Raw genomic sequence first — 17,794 nt, forward strand, 5'->3', positions numbered from 1 at the left:
AGAAGCTTACCAACAGTCCTGGATACACCAAATCTGTACCTGGACTACACATGTTATAGGAAAGGCAGAGACCAAACACAAAATGGGCTTTTAACCAGAAAGTAGAATTAGATTGAAAAACTACCCAAATGGCCAATGAACTACAATTTCAGGGCCAAAACCAACTCTTCCTGTGTTAGATAGGCTACCTAGTGCTTACCACTCCCACTGATAAGGTAGAAGGATTCCCTCCAACACAGAAAGGCTTGGGGGGGGCCTCAGAAGCTTACCAACAGTCCTGGATACAGCACGTCTGTATCTGGACTTGACTAGTTACAGGAAAGGCAGGAAACAAGCTTAGAATTTTTTTTTGTTACAGAAAAGAGCTAAAACAACAGTAAATACAATTCAAATTGTAGTGCAGGCCAGCACACCCGAGTGTGTAGCAACACTACGGCAAATACAGTTCAAATAAATGCAATTAATTTAACAAATGACTAAAAAACAAGTGCAGAAGGCAGTAAATTAGAAGGCTACTAACAAGCAGTAATAAATGCAGAGTACGAGCAACTGAACAGATAACAACACACAGAAGAGCAACTAAGACAGTTACAGTAAGAGCAGCTGAATAAAAAAAAAAATATATATATATATATATATATATATATATATATATATATATATATATATACATATATATTTTTTTTTGAGGGAGGGAACAGAGCAGGATTAAGAGGATACAGGGGCTGTCCTTCCCAAATGCTCTCTTTGTACACAGTAGGATTGCATGAAATCAGAATATGATCTCACTGCACTCAGTTGAGTGAGTAAATGAGATGGGCCCAGAAGGAGTATCGAAATACAAATCTACAAGAGGGGCAGGCAATTTCAAATCCACCAACATTAACACCAAAACAAGAACAGGGAGGGTGGGTAGGGAACTAACTCAGACAGCCACAACTTCAGCTGAGTTAATATTCAGTGAAAAACACAAATAAATAAATTAAATAATTAGTATAGAGTTAATTAGTATAGAGAAGGCAGTCTCAAAGATATTCAAAGAGAAATACAGGCAAAGGCATCTATATATGGAAAATTTCACAATAAACAAATTAATACCACAAAGATGGAATGTAGAAAATAAGATTAGTAAAGCAGAAGTTAAAGAAATAGAAGTTGAAGTTATGGAGTGCCTGCGAAGTGAAGGATTTAATGTAGAAGGTCTATCATAGACTGCATCACAACATGATGGAGTGAGTCCCCAGAATAAAGAAAAGCAAGAAAATCAGGAGACGTGAAGAAAAAATATGAACATGGGAAAGAAAAAGAGATTTAATATGGTGTAATATTTATGCAAAGGAGAAAGCAAAACCTACCAAAACAAAAAGTGCAGCACCTAAGATATTTGAAGAGAAATACAGGCAAAGGAATCTGGATATGGAAAACTTTACAATACAAAAAAAGAAGAAGGCTAAGAGGAAAACTAGAAAAAGAGATGAGTAATGGAGAAGTCAACGAAATAGAAATTGAGGTTATGGAGCAGCTGCAAACAGAAGGATTCAGTATACAAAATCAAATGTAGAAAGCACTACAACAGGATAGAGCAATGGATATCCAAATTAAGGGGATACCAGTGGAATGGGAAGCAATTGGTCAGGTGCCATATCAAGATATTTTGGAGCCTTCCACAGGAAACCAGTATAAACGTTCACTTGAAGCTAAACAGCAAGGAAAGGAACAGGAAATTGTGGAAACTCTGATACAGTCAATGTTGAGGAGTGATAGGCCAGTGAGTTCCCATATGACAGAGCAACAGATGACACAGGATGAAATTGAAGAGAATGTGCCACAGGAAGATGCTATAGAACTTTGTATAGAATGCCCGCAGGAAACAGAAAATAAGGGATGTGCCCTCAGTTTGGAGGAAAATGAGCTAAGAGAAGAGTTACTTGATTTAATGGACATGGGTAGATATATTAAGATCAATGAGAGAAATCGACTGCAGAAGGTCAATAAAACCAAAAAGTAAGAAGTCTGATAATACAAATGAATGCAGTAATTAGGACTGTCCATAGAAATCTATGTGGTATAACAGAAGTGAACAGGATATACTACTGTGCTGCTAAATTAATAACTGATAAAGTTCTACCACAAGATCACAGGGTAGTGAGGGAAAGGAAGGGGAGAAATTGAATACCATGGAAGTATCAAATAGAGAAAACTATAAAGCAATTAAGACAAGAAGTGTCACTGTTAGAAGATTATAGAAGAGGGAATAGATCAACAAAATACTAAGAAAGATAGATGTGATTAAAGCAATGCACAGTATTAGAACAGACCAGGCTCTGTCATGCACTATCATAAATAACAAATTAAAAATTTCAGCACATGCAGAAAAACTTAGAAGATACACAAATAAATATAAGGGGAAAGTCCAAAATAAGTAATTTATTGATGGCCCAAAAAAGTTTTATAGAGAACTGGGAAATAAGGTAAAAGGAATTGAAAGGCTGCCAAACAAGAGAAAGTAGATACATTTTGGAGAAGTATCTATGAAGATCCTGTGGAATGTAACAAAGATGCTAAATGGATAGAAGAAGTAAAAGAAAGAATAAGAAGTTTAAAGGTACAGGATATGAAATGGGATGAAGTAACAGCCAGAGAGATTGAAACAAAGTTAAGAAAAGCCTCTAACTGGAAAACCCCTTGCCCAGATGTAGTACCTAACTTTTGGTTAAAATTATTAACATCTTTGCACGAGAACTTAGCCATGAGTAAGAACTATTTATATGTGCACCCCGAACAGACACCACACTGGCTAACAACAGGCAAAACAATGCTCTTACTTAAGAGTGAACCTGCAAGCTACCCTAAAAGTTATAGACCAATAACTTGCCTTCTGATGATGTATAAACTATACATGGGAATTGACGCCGACAGAGTTTATAGTCATTTAGAAGAAAACTCAGTTATGGCAGTAGAACAAAAGGAAACCAAAGAGAATCTTGCACGTAAGGCCGCTGCACGGCTCAAAACCAAAATCCAAACATCCAAATGAAGAGCCAGCAGACTGTGATGAGCTGTAAAGATTATTTAATGTAAAAAGCACATAAATAAACAGACCGGTTTCGGCTTGACAAAATTTAACAGCCTTCCTCAGTGTTAGTATTGAACCATAAAACAGTGTGCTTAAATACCTGATGGCTATACCCATAAGCCATGTCATTGGTTAATTAATTATAAATATTCATTTAGTCCAGGTGAGAATAAAGCACCTAATTTTATGATCCACTTTTTTTCTTTAGAGTCCAAAAGACTATGCTAACCTCCTTTATTTGTCTTATTTCCTGATATTTTATCAATAATGGTAAATCTGAAAATAGCATTTGGATGATTAATGGTATGTTTATACAGGGCATTTGTGGGTTTCCTATTCCTAATACCACTTAGACTGACTTCTTATCATCATCATCATCATCAGACCCCTTTTTCCCATTTACATGGGGTCGGGGTATCGTATTAACTGTTGCCAACTCTCTCGATTCAGTGCCACTCTCCTGCTTTCTTCAACACTCATGCCTGACTTTCGCAGATCTTCTTTCACACAATCCATCCACCTCTTTGCTGGATGCCCTCGCTTCCTCTTATCTTCTTCCTGTCTGTCCCAAATCTCCCTCACCAGATTGTCTTCTGCTTTTCTACACATGTGCCCATACCATCGTAATGTGTTCTCTTTGATCTTTTCTGCAACTGGAGCTACTTTGGCTTCTGCTCTTATGTCCTCATTTCTTCGCCTGTCCCACAGTGTGCATCCTACCACCTTTCTCAGGCACTTCATTTCCATCACCTCTAGCTTCTTCAACTGTTCTGCCTTTACTGCCCAGTTTTCTGTACCATACAGTAGTACTGGTCACACCACTGTCTTGTACACCTTACTTTTCAGCTTCTTTGGCATTCTTCTGTCATAGACTACACCTGATACTCTATGCCAGTTGGCTGCAGCCCCTCTGATTCTAGCTTTGACCTCTTCATTCAGACTACCTTCTCCTCAACCACCCCTCCCAGATACTTGAAGCTGTTTACCTGTTCCACTATCTTCCCATCTATCTCTATTCTCAGCTTCTTCTGATTTCCCCAATCTGCTGCCATTACCACTGTCTTATCTGTGCTTAGTTTCATCCCATGTGCCTTCAGATTTGCATTCCATTCTCCTATCCTTTGCTGAAGTTCTAGATCAGAGTCTGCCTGTACTGCCACATCGTCTGCATATAGCAGCTTTGTTCCTCTGACCCCTCCAACCTGTTTGCTGATGTAGTCCATTACCAGTATGAACAGCTGTGGGCTCAGAGCTGAACCCTGGTGTGCACTCACTCCCACTGGGAATCCCTCAGTGAGGCCAAACACTGTTCGTACTTGAGTCACTGGGTCTTTTTACATAGCCTGTACTAATTCTACCAATGTTTCTGGGACTTCAAACCACCGCAGTACTGCCCAGATCAGCTTTCTTGGGACCTTGTCATATGCTTTCTCCAAGTCTAGGAAAGCCCAGTTTGACTCTCTCCTCTTCTCTAGTTTCTTCTCAAGTATCTGTCTCAATGCAAACATCGGGTCAATTGTGCTGCATCCTGATCTGAATCCGAACTGTTCATCTTCCATCTTACATTCTACTATTCTGCATATCCGTTTATCAATCACCCTCTCCAGAACTTTCATGCAATGTGGTAGGAGTTTGATGCCAATGTACTGTCCACAATTGTGGATGTCCCCTTTGTTCTTGTACACTGGCACGAGTATGCTTATTCTCAGTCATCTGGGATACGCCTTTCTCGCCACACTGCAATTAGTACCCTCAGGAGACATTTCTCCCCTAGCTCACCCAGCATCTTTATCATATCTGCTGTGACCTCATCTGAGCCTGCTGCTTTCCCTGACTTCATTTTCCTTAGTGCTGCTCTTACTTCTTCTAAGCTGGGCTCCTCTTCTACTCTCATTGTAGGCTGTTTCTGGGGCAGTACCGCTTCTGTGGGGTTTTCTTCATTCAGAAGCTGCTGGAAATACTCCTTCCATCTGCCTTTGATGTCCTGTGGGCTGGTAAGCAGGTTGTTGCTGGAATCCCTTATGAAGGGTGTCTGACTATCTTCTTTATCTTTCTGTCTTTGCCTTGCAACCTGGTATAATTTCTTTGTGTCCCTTACTGAGTCACTTTCCAGAAGTTGGTAGAGTGCCTCTGATGCCCTATTCTTTGCTATTGCAACTTCTTTCTTAGTTTCTTTGTTAGCCAACCAGTAGTCCTTCCTAGCTTGGTCAGTCTTTTCAATCTCCCACTTCTTCCTGCACTCCTTCTTTCTTTTGATTACTTCCTGCACTTCTACATTCCACCACCAGCTTTCCTTATGTACCTTATTTCCATACCTGGCTCGGCCACATATCTTTTCTGTAGTCATAACACATGCTATTTTTAGGTGCTGCCACTCTTCTTCAACTCCACCTATTTCCTCCTCTTCTTGGGGTGATAGAGCCCTGAGTAATTCCTTGAACTGCTGTACTTTCTCTCCAGTCAACTTCCAGGTCTTCAACCTGGTCTCTGTTGACCTTAGAGCCTTCTCTGACCACTGCTTGCAGCTGATTGTGGCAACTACTGGTTTATGCTGTGAACCAACTGTTTCACTGGGGATAACTTTGCAATCATGGATTCTACCCCAGTGCCTTTTCCTTACTAGGACAAGCCAAGTCCAGCCTCCTCCGTATCATCATGTCATCCACTTCTAAGCTGCATCCTGTCAGTGAACCTACATTAAGCGTAGCAATTCTCAGTTCATGTTTGGCAGGTTGGTTGGTTTTATGTCCAGCTTTCACTCAACAGAGCTATCCCAGGTAACCCAGGCTGGGCAACTAGACACCGGCCAGCCAGTAGCCTATTGACCCAGGGCTGCTGGGCTTTTATGGCGGGCCCACATGGGCCAATAGGGGCACATATACCCCTCCCACCATTAGCATGGATCCCTGGCATGGGTCAGAGAGTAGGCCGGGTCCTCAACCCACTTATCACTGGTAACTACCCATGCCCATTCTTTTTTGGCGACAGTCAACATGACCGAATCACCTAGAGCCATATTTTACACTGTCGAGTGGCTAGCCCTGCCACGGCATGCAGTTTGTGATCCGTGTTCTCCTATCTTGAGGATACTGCGCACCACAATAGATGCCCAAAGCGGTTGGTCTTTTTACGACTCTTCCCCCCATTGGGCACCATGTAGAGTCTGTGCTGCTGCATTCATTGGTGAGTTTGAAATGGAAACACTCAGCATGTTTTTCAGACATGGGAGAAACCCCACGGAGACACAGAGAGAACATGCAAACTCCAAACAGGCATTAGTCAGAGGTCAGGATCGAACCTTGGAGGCAAAGACCTTAACCACTAAGCCATCTGGTCTCTTCTTATCATCTATTTTAAAAGAAAGATGTCAGTTCTCCTTTAAGAGAGGTAGGAATATGAATTCCCAATTGAGCCATTATATACCTATTCATCAGCCAAATAGGGATAGGGCCCAGAGGACCATGACTGGGGATTTACTGACAGGATGTGTGCCATGTGGGCATTGCACACACTGTAAGTCCATTAATAAAACTAAGGAATTTACAAGTACCAACACCGGACAAGTGTATGATATAACTTTTTTCACCGATTGTGGGTTAGACTGGCTCATATATTTAGCAATCTGCACATGCCATGTCTTTTATATAGGACAGATATCCAGACCCCTGCGCATACGTATCTCAAAACACCTAAGTGGTATTAGGAATAGGAAACCCACAAGTGCCCTATATAAACATACCATTAATCATCCAAATACTATTTTCAGATTTACCATTATTGATAAAATATCAGGAAATAAGACAAATAAAGGAGGTTGGCATAGTCTTTTGGACTCTAAAGAAAAAAAGTGGATCATAAAATTAGGTGTTTTATTCTCACCTGGACTAAATGAATATTTATAATTAATTAACCAATGACATGGCTTATGGGTATAGCCATCAGGTATTTAAGCACACTGTTTTATGGTTCAATACTAACACTGAGGAAGGCTGTTAAATTTTGTCAAGCCAAAACCGGTCTGTTCATTTATGTGCTTTTTATATTAAATAATCTTTACAGCTCGTCACAGTCTGCTGGCTCTTCATTTGGATGAGTAGAACAAAAGGGCAATAAAAGAAAGTCATATGGAACAAAGGATCCTTTGTTGTTAAATAAAGTTATAGTGGAGAACTATAAAAAGGGGAAGAATCTAAGTATGACATGGATTAACTACAAAAAAGCATTTGATAGTATCCCACATTCATGGATAAAAGAGTGCTTAAAAGTGTATAAGATATACCCTACACTGATAGATTACATTACAGGAACCATGAAACAATGGCAGATCACTTTGTAATTAAGCCATGATAAAGGACAGATTATTATTTCAGGGATAAAAATTCAAAGGGGGACATTCCAGGGTGACTCTCTGTCACCATTGTTATTCTGCCTTGCCATTAATCCATTAAGTTGTTTACTTAATAGCTTAGGCCATGGCTACAATTTGTCTCCTAGAAAACAACAGTCTAATGACTTCTCATCTTCTCTTTGTCGATGATTTAAAATTGTATAGCTCATCAGATGAGGAATTGAAATCACAGCTGTAGGTTGTCAAAACTTTTTCAGATGATATTAGAATGTTGTTTGATCTTAATAAATGTGCAAAAGCAACCTTTAAAGCAGGAAAACTGCAGCACCAGAAAAACATCAGTTTGGGACAAGAATGTGATATAAATGAACATGAGCAAGAGGGAGCATATAAATACTTGGGAACTGATGAAGGATTAGCAATAAAACATGAACAAATGTGAATAAAACTCAGTAAGGAATAATTTAGAAGACTTAAATTAATCCGGAGAGCAGCATTGACATCTAGGAACACAATCCAAGCTATAAATCAGTTTGCTCTTCCTGTCCTAACGTACAGTTTTGGAGTGACTTGCCCCAAGAAGTGTTGCATAGATTAGATATTAAAACAAGAAGGATGCTTCATGCTCACCAAATGATTTATAAAAATCAGTGTATACCAAGTTTATATATTCCCCGTTCCTAAGAAGGAATGGGCCTCCTTGAAATTGATTACATGTATAGATCTGTATTCGTGGGACTCCACACATATCTGCTGATCTCACAAGATCCAAATGTAGTGAAAATTTTGAAACATGAGGAGAATAAATCTAAGATGACTTCTGTGCTTAATTTAGCAGAAGCATATTGACGTCAGGCAGGAATGGAAATCAAAGCAGAAGTAGATTAAAATCAGGCAGCAACTGAATGTGCCAAAAAACAAAAGAAAGAATATAAGGTGAAGGACCAGATGAGAAGGCAAGAAATGTGGAAAAAAACATAAATATAGTTGCAAGTATAGAAAACTTCTGGAAGAGCCTCATGTTTATCAAGAATGAATGCAAGAATGGTTAAGGAGAGGTGAATTCAAACCAAAAATGAAAGGTTGATATTGGCAGCCCAAGATAGTGGGCTACACACGCATACGCTGGTTTACAAAGTCCACTGAACATGTGGGAGAAACAGGCAAATGTAGGTTTTGTAAAACCGAATTGGAAACAGTCACGCACCTTGTTGCTGGTTGCCACACACTAATGGCAGAAAGACTGTATACTGAAAGGCATAATAATGTGGTGAGACTGTTGCACTGGGGATTGTGCAAACATTATGGTACTGAAGTGGCTGAAAAACACTGGAAACATGAGCCACAAAGCATCATAGAAAATGATGAAGTTTATATCACATGGGATCACCCAATACCAACAGTCCAAAAGATAGATGCTAGAAAACCGGATATAGTGGGCCAAGAAAAAAAGACAAAAGTACCATTGATCATTGAAATTGCCACACCCAGTGACTATACTGTCTTGCGTACAGAGAGACACAAAGTCATAAAATACCAGGATCTGCAGGCAGAAACAAGAGCAATGTGGAAGAAAGATACCCATACAGTTCCAATAGTAGTAGGAGCAATGGGTCTTATAAAAAATAATTTACAATCATATTTATATATGTTACCAATCCATGTAACCCCATACAAATTGCAGAAGAAGTCATTTAGGGCACACTGCGGGTGCTGCGAAGAGCACTTTTGGCTGACATCAATGTTTGAAACAATACTGACCATGAAATTTAATCATACTTTGACTTAGAAATGGGGTCCATCCCTGTCATGGTATTAGAAACCCAAAAGATTTGGAGAAATTAGAAGGCAGAGACCTTATTAAGAAGATCATAGGTAATCTCCAAACTCTGGACCTAACCCAGTTCAGATTCATTAAAGGTAGATCATGCCTGTTAAACCTGGCTGACTTTTTCAAGAAAGTCACCAAGGCCCTTGATGAGAGAAAGACAGTGTATACCTCCTACCTTCACATAGCCAAGGCATTAAACAGAATCTCCCACTCAGGTATTATAAAGAATCTCTCTCATTTGGGAATTGACCCTAAAATCACCAGACTGGAAGCCAATTGGCTCACCGACAGGACACATACTGTCAAAGTGGGTGACTTCACCTCTAGCAAAAGACCAGTCACAAGTGGAATACCACAGGGTTCTGTGCTTGGCCCTTTACTGTTCAGAAATTACTTCTCAGAAGTTCAGGCAAACTTGTTTAGCCTGTGACTGACCAAGTTCGCTGACAGCTGCAAACCGGGAGCAATCAATGAGTCCTCCAATGACGTTAATATACTGCAGAAAGGGTTAATGCAGACAAATGATTGGCAAAAGCCATGGATTAAAGTTAAATTAAAAAAAATGTGTTATTATTCCCTTTGGGAAAGCTGACATCCCTGCTAATTATATTTTTTTTTCTCAAAAAACTTTTTATTGATTTATAAACAATACATTTAGGAGTTGTATAAAGATTTGCAATTTGAAAAAACCAGGATAAAAAACAACTCTTGTTGAAGTTAAATAAAGAAACATTAACTAACAAATTCCAATATATACAATATATACAATTGGTAACCATAAAACATTGTATACAATAGTGTGGAAAGAAAAAAAAACTGTGTTAATCTTCAAGACCAGAAAAACAACTCTAGAAGTTATTAATTATTAATAATACTCAAAACCTTCTCCAGTATTTTGTTATTTAACATCATTTTTTTTGGACTCTTAATCAAGTTTTTTTGAGCATCAATATATAAGAAAGCCATTTTTTGAAAAGTATTCCAGCTTAGTTTAGTACGATCAAGCCAATTTTGTGTAATGTAAAGTTTTATAAGCGAACAAATAAAAACAAGTACATGAGTATCAATTTTGGAAAGACCACCTATCGGTATGTGAAGTATAGCAAATTCCCAGGACAGCGTAGACTTATGATACCCCATTCTCTGCAATCTTACCTTTAAAGAGGTCCAAAGTTTATGAGAAAAATGACAATACCACAGGATATGTAAGAGGTCAGCTTGGGGAAAGGAACAACATGTACATGACGGGGATATACTGGCATTAAATTTATTTAATTTATGTGGAGTATGATAGGCATTATTGTTAATCATTAATTGTGTGTAAATCAATTTCTTGAATGGAGTAAATTCTCTGGTATTTCTAATTGCTGAAAGTTTTTGATTCTCAGTTAATTGAGAATTATGATTCAACCAGGTATTTGAAAAAAGACAATTTTGGTCTAGTGTTAAGTTGTTTATCAGTTTATAAGATTTTGTTAACATTTTCACAGATGACGATAGTGTATTAATTATTATTTTTAAATTATTAAGATCGGATTCTGTAGGATTTATGAGATCAAACTTTATCCTAATTATTTCTCTTATTTGACGTAAAACTGTAGTGCATTTCCAACTAACTTTTAGAGTCTTGCGTAAATTTGCAAGTGACAGGTCTTTATATTTCAAGATATCCCAAACTTTTAATTTTTTGATAAGAGGATAGTTTGTTAGGTTAAATGGAGAGTTATCTAACATTATGTTTGGATTTAGATGAATTGGTTGAAATAGGTGAAAAAACTTATCCAGGTTGCAGATTTTTAATAAATACTGAAAAGCCTTAATCTTGTGTTTAAGAAGGGTCGAAATTTTACAAGTGGTCTTCATATTTAAATAAATAAATGGGATGGCTTCTGGGTTTATATTTTTAGATAGAATATAATGATACCACATCCTAACCCATAATGGGTACTGAATATCTTTATTATTTGTGTAGTTAGTTATAGTTAATAGCTTATTTGCTGAAACAATGATATAGTAAAGGTAAAAATTTGGTAAACCCAAACCACCCTTATCTTTAGTAATTGACAGTCTAGAATAGGAGATCCTAACTGATTTAGGAAACCACATAAATTTTGCTAATTCTTTATTTACTTTCTTAAAAAAAGACTTAGGAATTATCTGATCTGATGAATTAAATTGATATAAAAATTTTGGAAGGATATTCATTTTAATTATTGCAGCTTTTGATAAAAGCGACAAATTAAGCTGCTCCCATCTATTCATATCAGACATTATAGATCTCCATATTTTACTCATGTTGTTTTGAAATGAGGAGTGATTGTTATGCTCTATGTTAATTCCCAAATATTTCACACCAAAAGTAATCTGAATTTGTGAATCCGAAAACAAATATAATTTATGAACCTTATGATTTAAGGGAAGAATATGGGTTTTTAAAGGATTCATAAGATAATTTGAAGCAAGAGAGAAACTTTCAATAGAATTTGTTATTTTATTTAGACCAGATAATGGAGTTTGGAAATATAATATTAAGTCATCAGCAAATGCTGAAAAAAAAATTTTTGTGTTAAAGATTCTTGGAATATTATGAAAGGTGTTTTGAGTAATATATAACAACAGTGGTTCCAAGTATATATTAAAAAGAAAAGGGGACAAGGGGCAACCTTGTCTTGTACCTCTGGTAATCTTTATAGGGGAAGACATGTAACCATTTATATAAAGACTAGTATACATATTCTTATATAATGTTTTTATTGAATTTATAAATGTTATGGGGAAATCGAAACATGTCATAGTCTGAAAAAGAAAATCCCAACATACTCTATCAAACGCATTTGATGCATCAAGAATCAATGCATACATTGGATTAGAATCATTTTTTGAGAGATGAATAATAGATTCCAGAGTTAGGGTGTTGTCCCATGCATGTTTATGAGACATAAAACCTGTTTGGTCTTGAGAAATAATGGAAGGTAAAACCTGTTTTAATCTGTTGGCCAATATTGATGATAAAATCTTTATGTCTAAATTAATTAAAGAAATGGGTCTGTAATTTATGGGGTTTGTTTTTTCTTTATTATTTTTCAGAATTAGAATAGTTTTTGATCTGTTCCAGTAATGATCCGATATATCCTTAATTTTAATGTAGTTGTATACTTTGAAGAGAAAAGGAACAATTACCGATTTAAAGGATTTAAAAAATTCAGGTGTAAACCCATCTGGACCAGGAGCTTTACCAGATTTCAGTTTATCAATTGAGTCTGAAATTTCTTGAAAAGTAAGAGGAGCAGAAAGTAAATTTTTTTGATTTTCATTTAACTTAGGGAAACTCAAAGAATTTAGAAAACTATTTATATTATTATTAATCAACAAATTGGATGGTTTAGAATATAGCTTTGTATAAAGAGAGGTAAAAAGATGTACAATTTCCTTATCTGTATTATATAGTATATTTTTGTGTATTAACGAAAAAATTTTAGGTCTATCGAAATTATTTTTAATTATTCTGGCTAAAATTTTAGACGGAACTTGAGCCCATTCTGAATAAGTAGCTAGTAGTCTTTGATCTACTATAGAGAGGTTATTCTGATGAAGCAAGATTAGTTCTTTTGATAATCTACTATTTGTTTTCTAGAACATTATCTTGATTTAATCTAAATTGATTTTCGAGATACTGAATTCTAGACTTTAGATAAACTTCTTTTTATTGTATTGTTTTTAAGGTATGCAGATTTACCGATAAACATACCTCTTATTCTCGCCTTACATGCAGCCCATTGAATGTCGTAAGGAATATCTGTTAAATCCAAATCAAGCTCCATTTCCTGAATTATGTCAGAACACTGTTTACATATGTCTTTATTTAAGAGTAAATTGTTATTTAACGACCAATTGTTTTTGTGAATATTGTTTTTAACATTATGAGTAATGTTTCGATTTAACAGAATTCTTGAGTGGTCTGAAAAAAATCTGGGTTCAGTATAAAAATCCAATATAAATTTTGATAAAAAATTAGAAATCAGAAAAAAATCTAATCTAGACCAGGAACTATAACATTTTGAATAATATTTATAAATTTCTTTCTTATTTGGGATTTTTATAGAATGCAGTGGGTCAATTAAATTATATTCCAACATTAAATCTTCAAGTGCCAGGGATGCTTGGTGATTATGAGAAGTGAGACAGCTAGATCGATCAATTTCTGGATTTATGACTGCATTCCAATCCCCCCCTACTATAATATAATGATCCTTATAAGATGTGAGTATATTATATATTTTTAAAATAAAAGAATGTTGTTGGCTACAGGGACCATATAGATTTAAAAACAAAAGTGGTTTATCGAGATTATGAAAAGCTGCGGTAAAAAAACACCATCTACCTTCATTGTCACAATTTTCAACAATTATAGTCCCTGAGAATTTGTGTTTAATAATTATAGCCACTCCCTTAGAATTAGATGAATCCCCCGAGGCTACTATCTTTTTAATCCATTTTTTATTCTTTTCCTTGACCCACCCATCTCTAGGAATATGTGTTTCTTGAATAAAACAAATACTGGCTTGTGATTTAAATATCAAATGGAATAATAAGGATTTTTTGGCTTTGTTTTGAATTCCTCTAACATTCCAGGACTCAACTATTATGTCAGTTGTCATAAGGACAATATAAGCTGGATGATACTTTAATGAAAATATAATGATTTAACCAGAATAAAATAGAACTAATATCCATCAGAAAAACAATACATCTCCTCCGGTCTTGATTAAATAGTGTCACAACAATAGAAATATCCACAAAGAAATAATAGTTAAGAAATTGTACACTTCCTTCTTTCTACCCCTAGTGCCTGCCCACCATTCTCCTATTACAGAAGGAAGAGCAAGGAAAACGAGAATAAAATTAGAGTCTTTGGTTACCAAAAATTTCAGTTCAGTACAAGAAACTTTACTTAGAGCCCTTAAAAGGGCTAGAACCAATATAATAAAATTAAACATATTTACAAATCTATCTAAACACAAGACATCCAACATATTCAATCCCTACCCAGTTGCGACCACCTGCTCCTATAGTTCAGAAAAATCTACGATTTAACTGTTTTTCCTCATCAAACGCATGTATATATTTTGATAAATATAAGCAGCTGATTAGCACTTTGTCATGTACACTGTAATGAATGCTAAAACATACGTTTGGAATACAGAGTGCACCTGGAGTAGATAACTAGAATAATTTATGTATATCTAAAAAGCTAACTAAACTATAAAAAAAACCATGTTCAGAATTTTAATACATTAAACTAGGACTAATAATTATTAATCTAAACTATGAAGGAAAACCTAACCCCCAAATAACATCACTTGTCAATTTCTAAGTAGAAATATATTAAAATCAAATATATATATTACCTTGTTAAGAAGATAATATTCATAACAAAACTTGCATTTACCAGAGGATAACATCTATTGACCCAATGAACCATTATAAATATTAACCTATTACTAAACTAAAATCAATAGCATGTGTATGTTCCAGCTTAAGTGTCATTTATGAACAATATCTTAGTAAGTTAATCATTGCTGAGATTACAAGCCTATAAAAATCAAACTATATTTTCTCTATAAGAAATGCAGTATAAATATACTTATTGTAACACTTAATTTTCACTAAAATGAAAATAATATACTTTCAGATATAATAATAAAACATAAAATCAAACAACAAAAGTGATCTGACTTGAAAGATCTACCACAAAACATTTGGGTTAATACCTCACAGTATATATAGCCAGGATAACAGGCATAAAAATCAAACAATTGTCAATCATTCAAACTAAATATCTGTTCAATTTAATCAGCCTTTGAGATGAAAAAACTACTACTAGAAGAAAAAATACAACCTCAAGCAAATATTAACTTGAGGGAGGAAGATGATGTAAATAATCTTGAACAATATGAAGTATATCAATATCAGGGAAGAGATAATATATCTGTAACACTCCATGAACAACTCATAACAAAATCCAGTAAAAAGTGTTTTTCAGAAGACTAAAACTAACATTGAAAACTGTCTTCATATCTTGATAGAAAAAATGCTAAAAACATGAAGACTCCTTCTGTTCTTACTTAAATGGCTCCAAAAATGTTGGGTAAGTTGTGTAAGTGTACAATAAAACAGTTTCTTTCTTAAGTAATATATAAAATCAGTGCATGGCGAGATTATATATGTCTCATTCTAAAAGCGATATGAGCCTCCTTAAAATGTACTATATATATAGGTGTGTATTTGTGGGACTACATGTACATTTGCAGATAACATCAGAACCAAACACAATGATGGCTCTACTTCATGAAGAAACTAGATCTGTGTTTACATCAAGTAACTACAGAAAGTACCAAGAGACAAAATAAAGAAAATAAAGGACAAGGACTAAAGAAAAGAAGAAGAAAAAAAAAAAAACTAGAAAGCCAACAATTATAGTGGCAAGTATAGAAAACTACTGAAATAAACACATTAATCAAGAGCTGAGCGGCTAAGGTATTTAAATCAAAGTATAAAGATTAATAGCAACAGCAGAAAGCAAAGAACAACAACTTATACACTAGTTTACAAAGTCTATAGAAAATGTGTGAAATACATACTAATGTTCATTTCATAATACTAGAAACAGTTTTACACATTATAGCTGCTTGTGATATAATTATTGTCAAGAATGTGTATATTGACAGACACAATAAAATAGGATTGCTTCATTAAACATTATGTAAACATTGTGGGCAGCCAAGAATTTTTGGAAACATGCATCTCAAAGAATTACTGAGAATAAACGTGTTGTTCATATGAAATCCTCTGGAAGTAATAAAGTCAGACACTGTAGTTTAAGAAAAGATGAGAAAGTAATAATTGTTGGAATATTTACAGTCTGTACACTTACTAACTTAAATATTCAGAGAAACAAGGTTAAAAAAAACAGGAAATGCAAACAGAAACTAGAGCAATACTGCAGAATGACACCAAGATAGTTACAATAATAGAAACACTATGCCTAAAAATACATAAATACAAATAAGTACTAACTCCATATGTATTACATAGGAAAGCAAGTCTGGGTACACTACTAATTCACAAAAGATCCTATCAACAACTGACGTAATTTTAATTTCAGAGCTCTAGTAATACCCTGACAAAAACTGATCCATCGTTGTTAAAATATTAAACATCCTGAAGATCTACAGTAATTAAAAAAAAGAGAAATTTTGAGGTTGTACTAAACTCAAACAAAACAATCAAACCTTGTGTATTTATGTAAGCGACGATCTATGTAGCTTCTTACAGAGTTCCAAGGTGTATTTGACCTCCAGCAAACCCAAAAATCCTGCAACAGTAAGTTAATCGTGAAAGAATCCTGTACACATCTTCAAGTGTTCAGTAAAGCAACCGGATACATCGCGAAAAGTAGTTTGAACCGTAACTCGTTTATTCTACCTTATCAGTTGCTCGTATGTACTCCAGTTGCAAACACCGACGATGACGTCACTCTGAAGCTCTGCAAACTCACGAGAGATAGCGTGGGTAAATCGGAGAGTCTTTTGCTGTAAAAGTGAGCAAACTGCCACTGTTGAGGTCTCGAGAAGTAAAATTCCCTCCAAAATGACTTGTACTTTTTATCAGCAATGTCAGAATGTTTACAAAATGCCCTATAAGCTGTTATCACGGAACACAATGATATCAGCTAACTGACAACCATAAGAGTACTATAACATTAAAACTAACGCTGGTTGTTAAGGATAATACAAGAACTTTAAACATACAGTAAAAAAATAGCTTAATTAACTATTTATAAAAAGACTTTTATCAGACAATTAGGCATTAAAATAACCTTTTTTTTTTAGAGACAAAATAACTTATTTGAAGAAATATTAACCCATTTCAAGCTTAATAAAGAGTACAGTACTAAGCCAAAGATTCAGGAAGCTTGTTGAATATTTTTAAAAATATTTCTTTTGCTTCTTTAGAATCAGTATGGGTAAATCTTCTATCATTGTAAGTAAAAGACATGGTATTGGGATAACTCATACGAAACCTTATTCCTCTTTTAATAAGGTCTGCGCAATAAGGTGCAAGCTTTTGCCTTTTCAGTTTTATTTGTGGAGGAAGATCCTGTGAAAATGACAGTCTATGGTTTTTTCCAGATAAACTGTTTTTTGGTTTTAGCTGTTTCTAAAATCTGAAAAGTATCTTGAAAATTCAGCAGCTTAGTATATATAATCCTAGGAGAGTTAGAATCTTGACTGGCACGCAATGCTCTATGTGCTCTCTCTATAATTACAGTTTTTGATGTTGCCTCACTGTTTAATAAAGCTTCAAAAATCTGCTTTGTCACTGACAATAAATTTTGATTTTCATAGGATTCAGGCAGACCTCTAATAATAATGTTATTTCTACGACTTCTAGCTTCTACGTCCAGCAATTTAGCCTGAATTTCTGTAATAGTTTTATCTTTAGCTTTAATGTCTCTTTCCATTGTGTCAGTTCTTAT

Source organism: Protopterus annectens, chromosome 11.part0, assembly GCF_019279795.1.
Source record: "Protopterus annectens isolate FY-2018-M chromosome 11.part0, PAN1.0, whole genome shotgun sequence".
In the NCBI taxonomy this organism is placed as follows: Eukaryota; Metazoa; Chordata; order Ceratodontiformes; family Protopteridae; genus Protopterus; species Protopterus annectens.